Here is a 12,096-nt window from a genome sequence, read left to right as displayed (position 1 = left end):
AAAGAGAGAGAGAGAGAGACTGGCAGACATCTTCTGTCAATCCTAAACAGCTGGAGCTGAATTGCTCTGATCTGAAGTCAGGAGATTCTTCCACACCCCCTTCATGGGTGTAGGGCCTCAAGGATCTGAGCCAGTCTCCTCTGCTTTCCCAGGCTAAAAGTGGAGAGCTGGATTGAAAATGGAGCAGCCGGGAAGTGATCCAGTACCCACAGGGATTCCAGCACTATAATCAAAAGCTTAGTGCACTATGCCACAGCACTGGCTAAGAGAAGATACTTTTAAGATTTGTACAGACTTCCAAAGGGAATGAGAGGATGATGTTCTAGAGAATTCCCCTGTAAATGGGGCCAAAACACAGGATTTCAAAAGCCAAGCACAGTGGTGCTGAAAACAAATCCCAGGAGGAGACCTGTCTTGGTGCTTCAAGAGCCATGTCCAAAGCGCTTAGCACAAACACAGTTTGGCACAGAGCAGGGAGATGTACAGGTGACAGCGCACACTGGAGCACTTCAGAAAGTTCGTGGAGAATGGAATTAAGTGATAAGCTTATTTTGGTGCCAAAATTGTTTAAACTCACCCATAATTTTCATAATGTAAATTTCTATGAACATTTTAGAGACCATTCTTACACATGAATTTTAATTTTTTTTACACCAAAAGAAACTTAACTTTTTAAAAAAGATTTATTTTTATTGTCAAAGTCAGATATACAGAAAGAAGGAGAGAAAGAGAGGAAAATCTTTCATCCGTTGATTCACTCCCCAAGCAGTCGAAATGGCTGGAACTGCGCCAAGCTAAAGCCAGGCGCCAAGAGCCTCTTCCAGGTCTCCTATGTGGGTGCAGGGTTCCAAGGTTTTGGGCTGTCCTTAATTGCTTTCCCAGGCCATAAGCAGGGAGCTGGATGGGAAGTGGGGCTTTCAGGATTAGAAGCATTGCCCATATAGAATCCCAGACTGTGCAAGGTAGGGACTTTAACCTCTAGTCTACCGTACCGGGCCCAATAAGCTTATCTTTTAAATCCATTTTCCATGAATGTTTTAAAGTACAATTGTATTATGTATTATGTAACTTGAAATATTAAAAAAAACCACTAATGAACTTGATAGAAACATTTCTACCTTCTACTTCAGACTTATCAGTTCCTGGTTCAATGTTTTAGATATAATACCAAAAGTTTTAACAAATCCCTTTGATGTCCTTTGTCTATGTTCTGATCCTGTAAATAGTGAAATGCAGCAAAAATCTAGCAAACAAATGCTTCTGTTCCTTAAAATATATAAACACTTTATTAATACTTTGCTAGAGCAGCTAAGTTGCTCAGGACCAGTTTAGAGGGTCAGGGGATTGGCCCAGTGGTTAAACTGGAGCTGGGTGGGTACAAGAGCTAAAATGACTATCTCTTGAGAAATTGTGATTAAAGATACAGAAAGCAAACTGATATTTAGTGACCTGGATATCAGCCTCCCCCTCCCCAATACTGGTATGGAATGAGCATATATGTTGTTGTTATGGAAAATAAGATTGATAAGAATTCACTTTAACAAGATTTAAAGATACATTGAGAGAAGGACAGACATTATAAAGAGATATTCCATTTGCTGGTTCACTCCCTAGATGGCTGCACTCCCCCAGGGCTGGGTCAGGCTGAAGCTCACAGTCAGAAGCTTCCTGCAAGTCTTTGGCAGGGATCCGTGCACTTGGTCCATCTTACTCTGCTTTGCCCAGCCTCTATGGTACAGGCATCTCTTATAGGTGTGTCAGTTCAAGTCCTGGCTGCTCCACTTCCCACCTAGCTCCCTGCTAATGCTCCTGGGAAAGCAGAGGAAGATGGCCCAAATCTTTGAGCGCCAGCACACTTAGGAGACCCAGAAGAAGCTCCTGGCTCCTGACTTTGTGGACCAGCTCGGCTCCAGCTTTTGCAGCATTTTGGGAGTGAACTAGTGGATGGATGGTTCTCTTTCTGTGTTTCTCTGCAAATCTTTCTTTAAAATAAGTAATATATGCATTTTGAAAAAATAGGATGATTTTCTTTTAGAATCAAAATCTAAGTTTACTAATAAAACTGTTTTCTGCTCTGTGTGTGTGTGTGTGTGTGTGTGTGTGTGTGTGTCTTCCTATCTCTAGAAACAGGTGCTCATGTGAGCATCCCCAAAGCGCTGCTTGGTTTGGCTGCAGCGGAGTGGGATAGTGGCCTCCCTGGTCCCACCTTGGCCTTATTTCTGCAACTGGAGCCAGACTCGTGTTGAGAGGTCCAGAGAGATGTTCCACAAGGGCAGATTCTGCATCTCAGGGCTCTCAAAGAAAGGATTCCATGCTGTGTGCAAGGTGGAGGGGCAGCGGGATGGGACACAAAGAGTCTATCTAAAAAAAAATTCTTTGAGTAAAGGAGAAAAATTATAGCTCACTCCCGTGCCTGCCTCATGTCAAGCATGGTAGATAACCAACAGTCAGTTTCCTCAGCCAATACGACATTCTGTCTTCTTGTCTATCTTGAAGTCATGGCTAAGTTGTGAATGAGTAACTTGGCCTTCCAGTCTTTGAAAAAGAAAATGCCAATGGTGTGTCTGAGTTCTGTTTGTTTTAAGATACTCTTTAAATAACACATAATATATAATTGCACCTGTTTATGGAGTGTGGCATGATATTTCATGATAAGTGTAATGATCAAATCAGTTTAATCAGCGTATCTCTCACCTAAAATACTTAGCATTTCTATAGTTTGAAAGCATTCAAAAATGCTGTCTTCCAGCTATTTTGAAATATACAGCTAATTGTTGTCAATCAGTTACCTTGTTTGTGCTATAAAGCATCAGAAATTATTCCTCCTGTCCAGCTGCACATCTGTACTGTTCTTCCTTTCCCTCCACCTGTCCTTCCCAGCAATTGGTGGGATTTTTAAATTCTAACACCAGACACTTTGAAGAAAGTTGGGGTTGGTGCAGGGGGGAGGGGAAGGGAACGAGGGAGAGAGAGAGTAGAAGCCAAATTTCTCAGTAGATCTGGATTTTCATTTTGACTTCCTGGCTCAGCTACTTAGCAGTTGTAGGATTAAGCTTGGGGACAAATTTCTTTCTTGGCTCCAGTATCCTCATATGTGACTTGGGGACCAGGATAATGAAAGTTGCTTTGGCTGCAGGAAAGGTGCCTACGGTGGACTGGCATATAGTAGAAACTCAATGCATAATCCCCAGCTTTAGGGATGGCCTCTTTGTTGCTATGGTTACCATCCTCTCCCCTGGGAATCAGCTGCAGCCTGGCCTCTGGCCCTTACACCAGAGCTTATCCTTATGAAAAGTCACTGTGCAGCCAGGAAAGGAAGTGGCCTGTAGCCCTGTTCTCAGATGTTGTTCAGGACATGGGAACCCCTGCTCCACGGTGTGTTTACCCAAGCGAGAGGATGCAGACTGCTTTCTGTAATGATCGCCCAGAGGAGCTGCAGCTTTGTCAGCTGAGTCTTTCAGATCAGGCTGGCTGCAGATGAACCAACTCCTGCCAATGCAAAGGTACCGTGGAATTGCCTCAAAGCAGCCTCTTGTTTTCTGGCTAATGTCATTCCTCCAAGCCTCCGCCAGAATAGCCAATGACCCAGTCTGTGCTATTCTTTAGCCAGAAGCTCTGATTGAATGAGAAATACCACCCCACTTCCTCATTGGCAATTTGTTTATAGTATTAGGGGAGGGATCTTCAAGAAATGCATGAAAAAATGCATGTTATGAAAAAAACCCACCAATACAGAAATCTTAAAAAGTTTCAGCACCCAAACAAACTTATGCTTTAGTTCTATTTTTTCTGAACTTTTTCAAGTACCTTTGTAGTTGTGCCTTAGCCAGGCAGGAAGGTCCCTGGCCCCCCACTGTGGCTAGAGTGGATCACACCGAGTGTGGCCACTCCTGTCTTAGCTGAAAACAGCCAGTGTAGCAGAATGCAAAAACGGAGGGGACAAGTGGCTTGCTGCATATTGATACCTCCCAGGAGAGCCACAGCCCATGGGAGACTAGGCCTATTTGTACAACGTCTTGTCACCTGGAGGGCCAGGATTCACGGGTGGAGAGGTATTCTGACACAAAGAGCCACTTCTGAAAGGTCACTAGGATTGAAAAGAGGTCAGTTCAGACCCTGGCATGTTTGGAAGACCTTGTTAGGCCTGCTTCCTGCTTCCATGCATCAATGGCGGCATGTGATCCTTCTCCAGGATGTCTGAATCCAGGGTTGATGCTCAAAGCTCCATCCCACACGTGCTCCAGTAGAATCCCTTGTTTTGACATACACACCACACAGCCAGACTGTGCACAGTGAAGGGAGCTTCTCTGACTGTTTCATCTTGATCCTAAGCCACCTCCCATCTGTGTGAGCAAGAGGAAACAGCTAACTTTCCATTTTGTCATTCTGATCAATTGTTCATCCCAGGAAGCAATGCTTTGCTTGATTCTAGACATTTTTGTGATTGTTCGGTTTTCTGCTTCTTTCCCAGAATCCTTTACAAGGTAGGTTTGGATGTGTGGGAAGCCAGTAGCTTACACGGCAGCGAAGAAGATCGGGGATCCTTGGGGATGGTCTTGACCTAGCTCCCTCCTGGACACTGAACTCCGGTGCCCCTGGTTCTTGGCTCTTTCTATGGCTTTTGGAATCGCAGTGATTGGCTAGGGAACTCATGGCATGTCTCATGGCCACAAAGGTGGTCAGCCATCTTTTTCTGACCAATTCTGTGTTAGCTGAACCTCAAACCCAAGACATCTAGCAGCCTGCTGGCCCAAACATGGATCTACCCAGTCTCTGCGCAGAGGTAACTCCTGCTTGACTGTGTGACAGGCCAGAGGGGTTGCTTGCTCAGTGTTCCCAAGGCACTGGGCCTGTGAGAGGCTCGAAACTCAGGGGCCTTTCCTCCCTGCCACAGAAAGGCAGCTACAACCACCCAGTCTGTGAGTGCAAATGTTCATCACACACTGGGAGACCCTGGTGGGGAGCAAAAAGAGAACAGGAAGAGGGAAGGGCTGTGAAAGTTTATGTTATCAAACAAATGGCTAGTGCAGGCACCTGGAGCTGAATCGCTTGAGGAGGGGGCAGGGAACTCAGGAAAGCCATGTAGAACATGCCTCCGAGTTACAGACATGTTAGTAATTCATAAAGCTAGTTGTGCAGTTCAGTGGGACGTGTGTACAAGGCAGTCAGCAGAGCCTAGCACACAATCATACTCAGCAGGTGCATCCCTACAAGCTCCAGGGCTCCTTGCCAGGTATTCCCAAGGCTCCTAGCTTTTTTCTCATGCCTTTGACCACTTCTTTCTGTCCCTCACATACTTTTATTTTCACTTGCTGGACTGAAGGCCTCAATTTCCTGAGCGCAAGCCTTGAACGTCTGTTGCTTTTCCTGTGGAATGATTTCATCTACATAATAGTTCATAGGACAAAAATGGGCTCCCCTTGGGAGTAATACAGGCTGCCCCTCACCCGCTGGAGGCAGAGCGCTGAAGTGCACTGTGTTAAAACAAAACAAGAGGATGTAGACAGTCATTTAAGCCACTGCCTGAGACTCCCCCATCCCACATCGGCGTGTCAGCTGGAGTCACTCCTGCTTTGTTTCTGATCCAACTCCCTGGCAATGTACTAGCAGAAACAGCAGAGTCCTTAGGCCCCTGTCATCCATGTGGGAAACTCAGAGTTCGACACTCCTGAGTGCAAATTTGGCTAGTGAACTAGCAAATGGAAAATCTGTCTTTCTGTCACTTTGCCATACAAATACATCTTAAAAATAAAAAAGTACATGCGTACATAAATACATGAATCAGAAAAGAAAACATTGTCATTTCCGATGCTCCAGAAAGTGTAGTAGAAGCAAACAGGTAAATACGCTTCTGATCATATGAGGAATTGTAGGTGTTAGGGGGTGGTGGTTAGTAGTTCAACCTTTTGTTCATTCCCCAAATGGCTACAGTGTTTGAGGTTAGGCCAAAGCCAGGAGCCCAAGGAGCCCACTACACTGCAACACCAGCTCCAAGGTTAGTGTTCTTGTACTATTTTGGGAGTACAGATGCATATGAGTGCTTCAGACAATAACCTGACGGCATTCATTGAAACTATAAATGCAGATTTTACCACTCAACAGTTCTATCCTTACCTATCCATAATAGAGCCATTCATTCAAATGTATACAATGATTTTCACGGCCTTTGTCTGTTATCTTAGCAAAAGACAGAAAATAATCTAAATGTCCATGATCTGGCAAACAAATATGTGAAATGTTACATTTATATAATGAACATGATAGATGGAAAAGGAATGAACTAAAACTCTACATATCAGCATGGACAGATCTAAATAGTTAGAAAAAGCAAGGACCAGCAACTGCTGACATGTTTTTTCTTCTTACAGATTTTTTTTTCTCCAAATGTATAAATGAAAGCAAACAGTACTAGAATACTAAGAATTTCATGGAGGATGGAATTAAAAGTTTATTCTAAAGACTAGCATTATGGCACAGCATGTAAAACTGCTTCCTGCAAAGCCTGCATTCCGTACAGGCTCCAGTTCATGTCCCGGCTGCTCTGCTTCTCATTCAGCTCCCTGCTGATGGCCTGGAAAATCAGAGGAAAATGGTTGAAGTATTTGGCCCCTGCCACCCGTGTAGAATAACTAAATAAAGGCCCCTGTCTTTGTCCTGGCCTGGAACTGGCCATTGCAGCTAGCTAGGGGGTTAACCAGTAGATGGGCGATTTCTCTCTCTCTAACTCTTTCAAATAAAGTAAATAAATAATTTTTCTAAAATTTATTTAGATGCAAGAAAATTTTGCATTCATTCGAGAGAGCTTTTAAATAAGTTCATGGTAAAGCTTATTATGCAAAAATTATGCACTAAACATTTTTGCACCAAAATAAGCTTATATTTTAATTACGTGTTTAAACTTTTGGAGGTACCCCCAGAGGTGTTAAGTCTGGCTTCTTTCACTTAGCTTAACTCAGTCACTATTATTGCAGATATGTTGTATCAATCAAACATTGTAGCTGATTTTTTCCTTGGGCTGTTTTATAAATAACATGTCGCATTGTTGTTGCTTCTATAATGAACCAGGAGCAGCAGCTACAATGCCAAGTAGGCAGGAGAAGAGAGAGAACAGATTGGGGCCTAGGCAGGTTCTGAGTAGCAAAAAGGGAAGAGCAGGATGAATGAAACTGAACTGCCCCTGCAGGCTTATCATAGGCTACATGAGCAAGGATTTGTTGAGGCTGTTCGCCTATTTGTCTACCTGTGACTGAACTGAAACCCACGGCTTTGAATTCATCTGGAGCTGAGTGATTTGGATTCTGCTTGGTAGAGGCCTCGGTAATATAACCATATTCGCCCAGTCCTTGGTACTAGAAAATTCTTTGCAAGATGATAGATTTCCCTGGAAAACTCAGAAGAATCAGGCAGAAGGGCAGGCTCTCAAGGTTCCCTGAACTGCTGCTGTGTGACAATCTCCTCTTCTGCCTCTTTTCCCTTGTTGAGTGCAGGATCTCAACTTGACATAAACTCCCTTCTCCTGAGCATTGGTTTGCCTAACTTCTCACCCCACTTCCAGGCCCTTCTAGATATTCCTAATAGAATGACAAGTGTTACGTTAGACTGAATCTACAGGATGTTCAAGTTCCATCCCAAATGATTCTTCCCTAACCATATTTTTTCTGTTGATGGCTCCAACATTCATCAAAACCTACATTGGTCATTTCCACTCTGTCTTCATCTTATTCTCAGTTGAAGTTTTCGTTAAAGTCCATTTCTTCTGTCACTGACCTTACATCTGAGTCATCCCTTTTCATGTCAGTATCCATCACTGTTGGCCAGGCCTTTGCATCCCTCCGGCCTCTCTGTCCATTGCTTTCAGCACACTGCTATCAATCACTTTCTGTCAGTACTTCCAGCCTTCCCATCCCCAGAGCATACAGCAATTCCCATTGGTAACTCATTTTTAGTTGAAATTACTGTCCTATAGACCTTCTCTCCCCTTCAAATTGTCTGACATCCCATTATTTCTATGGTAATCCCATTAATTTCATCACTGTTGAGCCCAGTAGCCACTGGCCTCTTTGATTTTAGCTTTAGCACTCTACCCTACATTCCATGAATATACTAATCTTACTTATACATCATTTCACCAAGCCACACCTTGGTTCAAAAATGCATAGTGGCTTGCCACCTAATATCAAGTCAAATCTAAACTTTGCACAGTTATTATCATTTGGCCCTGCCTACCAAGTTTCCCACCCCACCCCGACCTTTCCTCTCTTTAGAAACAAATTTCCTAAACCTAGTCCTAATTGTATGATTTTACTCAGATCTTGCCAACTTCTCTATCACAGGCTGTTTAAGATCTTTACAGTCTCTTATGGTTATCTGCCTAGTCTCATCCCAGTCTATCTGTCCTTGTGTACCTGGAGTTTAGGTTTCAAATAAGGTTATTATAGCACAAATGAGCTTCTCAAGGTTGCGCAGATTTCCTTGAGGCTATTTAAATACCTTCAGATAGAGTCTTTTTTGGAATCCAAACACAGTTAAAAGGTTATTTTATTGTCAATATGGGACTGTGAGAAGCTTTGGTCTATGGAGACATAATATGAGACTTGGCGCGATAAGGATTGAGACGCAAGGAACAATGGTCACCTTTATCTAAACGTATTGCAACTGTTTGTAAGATAAGGAATAAGCAGGTTCTTTTGCAATAAAACAGCATAGTCATGAAATTGTGAATTATAAGTAGGGATGGCTGAACTTATTGTAGCTAAAGGACTTATCACTTCTTTCTAAAGAGTTATTTATTTCTTTTGGAAAGGCAGATTTACAGAGGGAAGGACAGACAGAGAGAAAGATCTTCCATCTCTGGTTCACTTCCCAAATGGCCACAATGGTCAGAGCTGAGCTGATCCAAAGTCATGAGCCAGGAGCTTCCTCTGGGTCTCCCACATGGGTGCAGGGTCCCAAAGCTTTGAGACATCCTCCACTGATTTCCCAGGCCACAAACAGGGAGCTGGATGGGAAGCGGGGCTGCTGGGATTAGAACCAGGATGGGATCCCTGGCATGCAAGGCGATGACTTCAGCGACTAGGCTACTGCATCATGCCGAGACTTAACTCTTCACCATAGGGACCAATAAAGTGCTCCAGATTCTAAAATGTTGAACAATTGAAGCAAATATATCTGGTCCTCAGTATTTCAGGAAATCTCAGATTAAAGAGAAGCAGGGTTGAGCAAATCTATGTAAAACAGGCCCTGCCATATGTCCTCGAGAAAGTGACTAGAGTACAAGGAGACTCACATTCCTGGGAATTTAATTGCTGGGCTTAGGACCTTACACATTGTAAGAGAGAAAATACAACATTTTCGTTGTAATACCTATATGCAGAAGCATAAACAAGAAGAGAAATACTGAGCCAATGTGTAAGACAGAAGGCTGGAAGAATAAAAGTGTGACTGATGTGGTTATTAAGTGGATATTAATGTGAGTTCTGAAAACTTACAAATGATTTAAAGAGAACCTTGATGTGCAATTTATTTCTCCTGAATAGTTACAGAATTTTTTGTGGGGGATGGGTTTGAGATTTGGGGGCTGGAAGAAGAGGAAAGAAGATGAATGAATGAAAGGAGAGAGGGAGGAGCAATCAAAATAGCTAGAGGTGTGGGATTGGGCATGGCAGTTCAACTGCCACCTGGGGATACCTGTACCTCACACTGGAGTGTCAGGGTGCAAGTTCTGGCTCTGCTCCCAATCCGAGGTTCCTGCTAATGTGAACCTGAGGAAGTAGCAGGTGACAAGCTCAAGTAGATGAGTCACTTTTGCCCATTAGGGAGATCAGAATTGAGTTCTTGACTCCTGGATTGGGCTAGACCAACCCTGGCTGTTGCAGGCATCTGGATGGTGAACCAATGGATAGAAGTTCTCTCCACCTTTCAAATAAAAACAATAGAATAAATTTGAAAAATTATCCAGAGTGTAGAAGAGGTTGTGAATAGGACTACAAAGAAAAGGAAGAGACGGTGGGACTTGCCAAAGGCCAGCCTAAGGAAAAGCAGGTGACAGAGCATTGATGCAAATATGCAGTTTGGTACACTTTGTTCTTGTTAAGCCCCAAACCTCCATAAGATGGGCGTAATAGGATATCCATTTTACAAAGGGAAAAATAAGGCTTAGGACTTAATTTGGTTCAAGTCTGTGAATTGCTACATGAAAACTGGATAAAAACTCAGATCTTTCTGAGACAAAACTGGTAGTCATTCTTTCTCATATGACAAGAGTCAATATTTATAAAGTAATGGAAGACTGCAGAAACCCCAATGGAATTGGGAGTGAGGTGGTAGAATTGAACAGAAACAGCATGATCCATACGATATAGGCAGAGAAAACTCTACCACCTTCTTTTGTTTTTGAATGATGTAATCCCCTTCAAATTACTTAGACTTATCCCCCTCTCCAAGTCTGTCTCATAAAAAAAGAGAATGTAATTGTTTTCAGGCTAGCCTGCCTTTTAAAATACACAAGGAACAATCTCTTAGCCACCCTCTTTCTTCCCCACCCAAACCACCTGCCCTGGAAATAAACACACATTACCAAGCCAGAGTTGCTGCCCAACCAGAATTACGGGACAGTCAACAATAGGAAATGATACTGCAAATACAATTGAGGGCACAATAAACATGAAAGCCTTGTCTAATTCCTCTTACAAAACCTCCTCTTACCGGCATCCTCTCCTAACTGGGATGCGATGCTATTGGCCTGAGTACCTCCCCAGGGGGTGAAACAGAGTGCCCCCTCATTCTCCCTTGTAATTAATTGGCTGTAATAGAAACAGCTCAACAGTACAGCTTGAGATCTAATCATAGCACATGCTTCCTGTGATGAAATCTTCCCTGGGCTGCAGGAAACAGGTCAGTAAGAAAGTCCATGTGCAGCAGCAGATGCACGAGATGGACTGGAGCTACCTCCACCACTGGGCCTGGGTCAGAGTGAAGCCAGGAGCCAGGAACTCTGCATGGGTCTCTCACAGGGTCACAGGAGCCTACATTTCTGAGCAATCTGCTGCTATCTTCCAAGGAGCATTAGCAAGGAGCTTAGTCACAGCACTGGGACATAGACACTGGCATTAGAATCAGTGGCTTAACCCACTGTGCCACATTGCTGGTCCCAATTTCAAGTATTTTTTAAATCCACTCCACTTCAGCTTTGCCCTCACTTCTTTTCAGTGCTTCTGGTATGTTCTTTGGTGTTAACTCAGCAGTCAGTTCTCAGCCATTGTTTCACTTTATCTGCACCTGACATTGATACAATTGAGAACTTGTTTCTCTGGCATGTGCCGTCTTCTCTTGCAAGGACTGTAGAACCAGTCCCCCCCTGCCAAAAAATTAACGACTTCACACAGTTAGCTCGTGAATTTGCAATCTGGACATGGTTTGGTGGGAGCAACTCATTGCTACTCCACTCTGGGTTGCCTGGGGCAGCCCAAAGACTGGGCCTGGAATGATTTGATGTTGATTCGCCGCATGGTACCTGGGCTCAGGAAGCTCACACCCGTAGGGGCTGGAACCCTTGGGCTTCTTGGGCATCTCTGTCTTTCTGTTGTTTGGGGTTTTTTTTGGTTTTTTTTTTTTTTTGGTTTTTGTTGTTGTTGTTTTTCTGAGGTTTCTGACGTGACTCCAGCATGGTAGGGATGGCATCAGCATAGCAGACACCTTGCATGTTGGCATGAGTCCCACAAGGTTCCAGAGAAAAGTAGCCAGTCAGGATCTGTGTTCCTTTGCCTTTCACCATCCAGCCTTGGAAGCCATCCAGCTGCGTTTCACCATAGCCGTGTCAGTTCACAGGGAGGGAATGTAATGTTCACCTGCATGAGGAAGTGCTGACATCACATTGTAAGGGAGGCAGTCATGGAACCACTTTTGAAAGAGCCAACAGACAGCTTCTGGGGCCCTGTGCTCTCCTGTCTTGATGTTAGTTCCTTGTCCCCCTGATTCACTGGGTCCTCAAGTTTGGAGTCCATGAAGTACTGTGCCTGAACTTCTCTTTCCTATTTCCCTCTCTTTTTGAATGATCCCAAAGAGTCTAATGGGCGGATGTATCACCTGTATTCTGAT

The sequence above is a fragment of the Ochotona curzoniae genome, unplaced genomic scaffold (genome assembly GCF_017591425.1).
Source record: "Ochotona curzoniae isolate NIBS_2020 unplaced genomic scaffold, NIBS_Ocur_1.0 contig_3520, whole genome shotgun sequence".
NCBI lineage: Eukaryota > Metazoa > Chordata > Mammalia > Lagomorpha > Ochotonidae > Ochotona > Ochotona curzoniae.
Note: the sequence above shows the minus strand (reverse complement) of the source record.